The sequence below is a fragment of the Alligator mississippiensis genome, chromosome 2 (assembly GCF_030867095.1).
Source record: "Alligator mississippiensis isolate rAllMis1 chromosome 2, rAllMis1, whole genome shotgun sequence".
NCBI classification, from domain to species: domain Eukaryota; kingdom Metazoa; phylum Chordata; order Crocodylia; family Alligatoridae; genus Alligator; species Alligator mississippiensis.
Genome location: NC_081825.1, coordinates 282,956,837 through 282,962,836, shown reverse-complemented (window position 1 = coordinate 282,962,836; position 6,000 = coordinate 282,956,837).

Below are 6,000 nucleotides of genomic sequence, written 5' to 3'. Positions count from 1 at the left end.
CTGTTGTTTCCTCTTAAGAGTAAACTAAGCTCTGAACTTCCTTGAGTACTAGATTAACCTTCCTCTTAAAAACCATTCCCTTGTTCTGCACAACATGTCCCAGTCTTGATGGAGAAAAGTGTTGTGTTCTTCTCAATCCTTCTAGCTCAACTGAATTAGCTTAACATGGCTGGAATGCCTTGCTAATGCTTGTTAAGATGCAGGCTCAAGTCAAGCCATGTTGGGCTAAGGGCACAGGCAGACAAGGTTCTTTGGGTAGATGTGCTTACAAGGAACAATTTTTTCCAACTATTTAGTTTGTCTAATAAAATATCTCACATCTACCCAAAGATCCTTGTGTGGACTACCCAGAGACTTTGTACTAGTATAACTATTGCATTTACAGGATGTGAGTCTTTTTTGCCAATAGGTTTACTGGGCAATCCCTAATGAGGGCATACAGTTACAGGGATATGAAAGGGCTAAATACTGACATAGCTCATTCTCCTTTCCCTAAAGAACTAAACTATTTTGATTTAACTGCCTTGTAACCATTTTCTCACTTGGAAGGATTAAGCTACAAAGATTTAAGCCTATTTTGTATCTGAATGAGAAACTCCCCAGAATGGCTTAACTCACTTTATCTTGTGTAAAGTTCACACCTCTGGCTGATTTTCCTTAATTTCCCAGGTGTCCCACTAGACAAGCCCTTATATGTCACTACCAATTGCTCCAGCTGTTTAATACACTACCCTGAGGGAATAAGGTGCCAGCTGCCAAGGTGGTTTATTAACATTCCTTTCTAAAGCACCTGGTAATCTCCCCAGTCTTCTTAACAGAGCAGGGGGAAGTGCATATAAGTAGGTCAAATGGTTGTGACATAAGAGCTATACTGAGTATAACTTCTGATCTTTATCCTGTAGAACAGTAACCAGGACTGATTCCTCTCTGAAGTGGATGAAATGTTAAGTCATTGATCTCCACCTCTTTCTGGAAGACATATATCTGAGTTGGTGTGTCTTGTGATGAAACAGGGCTGCTACTTGGAAACAGACTGCTAGGAAGTCCATTTCAGCTCCAGGCTATTTAGTGTGAAGAAGAAAAAACTAAAAAGAGTTTTGACCAAGTCTTCAATACATGAAGGGTGGTTTTAATGATGAAGACAGCAGACTATTCTCTGGTGCCAAAGGGATAGGAAAAGGAATAAGTGCCTTAGAATGGGAAAGTTAATGGAAATGGTGGCTGGATAGTAAAAAGGATTTTCCTGCTATGGGGTGGGTAAGCATTAGAACAGATTACCCAGAGAGGTTGTGGACTCTCCACCCTTAAAAGTTTAAGAACAGGTTAGACACGGGGTAGGCAACCCCCACAACTGGTGCCAGAGCATGACACTTAAAGGCATTTTGTTTGGTCCACGTACCTCAGATCGGGCAGGAGGGAAGGGGCTGGGGCTGCACTGCCACTACAAAGATAGGGCCCTTTGTGTCTCCCCACATCTGCCTCTGGCATGCCAACTTCTTCCAAGTTGAAGTTGCGGATATTTTTGGCACTTTGCACAAAAGCATTGCCACCCCCTGGGTTAGAAAAACACTTAAGTGGAATGAATGGTTTAGACAGAGGTGACCCTGCCTTGAGCTAGGGTTTAGATTAGATGACTTCCTGAGGTACCTTCTAAACCTACTTTTGTATGAATTCCAGCAAAAACCAGCAGAACCAGCAAATTCATCATTTACCTGCCTCTTCCATCAGCTGGTTGTTACACTATGCTGATGACTTTCTTCTTTTCACTCATTATCTTGGATTCTGGTGAGAACTTGTTTGCTTCCCTATGAACTGTCTAAGGGTACAGAATTGGCTAACATACCAGCACAGTTTCAGGAATACATTGTAGGAAATGGCAATGATCCTAGATCCACCTGAGAAATTGTTTTGATAACTTCCATAGGTAAGAAGGAAACAAATGGAAGGAGGGCTGTAATTGGTAAAGAAGACATGAGAGGAATCAAGGACTCATTACATCCCATTCTTCTTCTTCCACTACACTCTTCCTCTTCAGTCTGTTGATGGGAAAGGAAGCCTGAGAGGTGTTGAGTTCCAGACAGGGTTTAAAGGTTCAGTCCTCCTCTTAAATATCTTTTCCTTTCTTTAACATAAGTATTGTGTGGTAAGTGGGATTTTTTTTTAGAATATGTGTCTGAAATTGCGCTGCTACTTCAACTGGACTCCAGGTGTCATATGGCTTGGTAAATCAGATTTAGGTGTATATACGTCAAGCTATTAAGACCTGTTAAGATGCAACCCCAAAATGCAAACCTACAGTACTTAGAAGAGATCTTGATCCATCCCTTTTTATTGCATGTAGAACCCACCAACATGTTTAAGAAGTAACTTCTACTATTTAAAGTTAAAAGCATTTTTACAATGTTAAACAAACTTCAAATTGACCTATAGTAGTTGTAGTATCTTAATGTCACTTTCTGCTAGATGTCAGCTGCAGCAAAAAGAGCAAGGTTCAAAGACTGACCACCCCATTTTGCTAATCTACCAAGGCTTCTTAACAGAACAGGAGGAAGTACACTTAACCAGGTCAAAACTTTGTGGCATCAATCTATGAGATTAAAGAGAAGAAGGGCAGGTGGTCTAATGACTTGTCAATTAAGCAATTAGCTACTTGTTCACAGGTGCTCCCTCCCTCCCAGCCTGTGGCTTCATGTGGGCTGTGTTGTGTGGTGAGGTTTGCCTCTGCCTCCTTCCCACCCTGTCAAAGGGTCTGGGGAGCCGCTCCCAGAGGCAGCTGTTATCAATTAATCATTTAACTGATATGATCAGAGGAGGTTAAACAGATCATTTTCAAAATTGTATTAAATGTTTTCAAATATTAACGATATTAAATATTTTAAATACTTATTAAATTGCATTACATATTTTTAAATGTTTATATTAAATATTTTTGGATATTATTTTTTTAATTAAATTGAATATCTATATCCTTAGCCAGCAGGGGGTTGCCAGCAGGGGTAGGGGAGTGGCAGAGGATTAAGTGGGGCATCTGGAGAGCCTGTGCTGCACTCTTCAGCTGTGTCCTGCTGTTCTTGATCACTGCCCTGGGCCTCAAGTGCTTCTCCCTGGACTCTGAGTGGAAAGGGAAGCTGTTCTATCTAAGCATCACTGCTGGCACCTTCTACTCCAGGCTGCTGTTTTCTGCTGGGCCATGAGGGCAGACACTGGGGAGGTTGGGTGCCAGGTGGAGGAAGGAGTGCCAAAAAGTAAGTTTGCTCAGGGTGCTATTTTCCTTAAGGCCAGCTCTGCACCCCCGGTATAAAGCTTTGCAGATGCACAGTCAGTTTTAATTGATTGCCTTGCATAATTGTTTTCTCTTCTGCTGTAAAACTAAGAAAACAGGAAAAACCTTAATTCCTGTAATAGATCTATTACGTAACTAAAAATCTGGGTATAGTTATAGAGTACTCCACTTTTTATAATGACTCCCTTTCAAAAGCTCTAGTCCCTGTAACAGTTACCACTGGTAATAATTGCCAAACAAAATCTAAACTGAGGGTGGATGTTAAAGCTGCTTTATCCACAAAAATTTAATAACAAGGAAACTCCTGAAGGAAGGTAAAACCTTGGCAATCAGCAATTCTGAACATAAATGATGAGAGCAGTGTGTACAATTAGTTTTGCTCCCCTGTAAATTGTGCAAGACCTGGCTCTGGGAGGTGCTGAGTACTTAACTCCCACTGGCACTGGTGGAAGCAATCACTGTATCTCATGTTTAACTTAAATGCATTGTTCTTTTCCTTAATTGAATTTTCTGTAATAAATTGGAAAAGCAACTCTGCATAACCTTATCACTTATACTAAAATTCAATTTCAGCCTGGGTCTTGCTCTTCACAAGCAGGCAGCCACTGGCTTTCCTAGACACACAGGTAGGCTATGTGCTTATATTTTGATGAAAAAAAGAAACTGAATATTATCAGTATCATTTTCATTGTTATCTGCTATTTTAAGTGTCCCCCTAGCAGAATGAGAGAGAACTCTATACTGGACAGGATCTTAAAGAAACCAGTCAATGAAAAACAACTTCAGTCTATCTTAAAACTTCCTAGGAATGGTAAGTGCAGGACACATTATTCATAAAAGCAGACAAATGACAATGATCCTGAAAAGAAACAGTGCCAGACTAAAAATAATTTATGAAATAATATATTTTTTTGCTCGGTAGTAATGAAGAGGAAAAATGTAAGCACAGAATTACAGGATGAGATGTGACCCCAGGTCACTGAGTTCAATCCCCTGTGACTGCAACTGGCCATGCAATATTTGTTCAGAAGGGTTCACAAAATCATCCGTTCCAGCTGGGCCCTCTTGCACACCACAGCTACAGCCACAAAAAATCTCCAGTGAGAAGAATGAGTGCCTCCTATGTCCTGGGCATCTAAAATGGCAGGGAATTGGGTAAAATAGATTCAAATGTCCCTAAGAAATGGACCACAGCTACACTAAAGAAAGGTAAACTGCTCCAATGGAGACTTTCAGCAGTCTCACTTCTCAGTCCTCTTTCCAGTGTTACCAGTTCCTGTAGTTTCACAACCTTGAATCACAACCAGTGTTTTCCTCCAGCTTGTGGAGTCGGGTAATCATGTGAAACTCTCTCACTTTTAAACAAGTTACTAACTCTCCTATAATTGCAAACTTGTTAAACTAATATTATCTTAAAGGGCTGAAAAAGGGCAAATGAAAAGAGTCTAAAAGTTATTTGTGCTTAAATGTTTGCTTCCTCATTCATGACTCTAATGCTTGTGCCTGACATTGACAAACATTGGATCGAACATAACAAAGCTATTACATCATTAGTTTCACTTTTGTTTCCTGGAAGTCTTATGATTTTTGTAAGTTGAACTTACTGTGACACTCTTGCATGCATTGTTTCTGCCTATTACTGTAACAATCCCCCCCCCCCCCCCCTTCTTTGTTTTTTTCTTTTCTTTTTAGCTTGCACCAGATCTGGTTTAGACCAAATGTACTTCCCATTCAAGCAATTCACTGACACAAATTCCCTTTTGTGGAGGACAATTGCCAGTGCAAGCAGGGACTAGGTATTGTCCACTTTGCTCTGTTTCTCATTTCAGAATGCATTAAACCTGGGTAAACAATTCAGAATAAGATTGCATATCTCTGTGCAGTAAAGGAAATACCTGAAGCAGTTATGGTGATGAGTTGACCACCCTCTTTGTATTTCTTAGCCCCGTGGATCTCTGTCCTAGGACAGACTTTATGGCTACTAGTTCTTGTCAGTCCAACACAAACTGTTCAATGTAGGAAAAACTGTTTGCTTTTCAGGTTGTGTTAAACCTGGGAAAACAATTTAACTGAATTTTGCTAATCAAGTTGGCGCAGAGGACTGGTCATAAGTTTTACTACTGTGCTGTGAGTTTGTCCACAGGAGTTAGCAGAGCTCAGCCCTCCAAGCCAAATGCAGCTCTTTTTCTTCCTCGGCAGAGACTTCTTACATTTCAAAAGAAAGGAAAGCTATCAAGATGGAAAGGTAATTTCCAACAGCACATGGTGCTAATGTGTGTGTGTGTGTGTGTGTGTGTGTGTGTGTGTGTGTGTGTGTGTGTGTACACACATACTTACACACAGGTGTACAACTACACACTCATGAAGCACTATGAGCTGCTGCCAATTGCATCTGCAGAGGCCAATCTTACCTGCCATTGTAGGTGCTGAGGCCATTAGGGACACCCTGTTCCCACTTGTTCTCACTGCAGATTATGTGGCAAAAGCTGTGGTGCAAGGGGCTGGTTGTAGTGGATGTGTGTACGTGCACACGCATGCAGTGCTGCAGTGAAGCGGGGGTGAGTGGGGTGACTGCCCCAGGCGCTGAAGCAAAGGGGCACCAACAGGCACTGCCCAGTGGGGGAGAAGCATGGGATGGAGCTGCAAGTGGCTCATTTGGGGGGGAGGGGGCACGGGGATGAGGGAAGGGCCGCTTGTGCCTCTGCGTGCACTCCCAG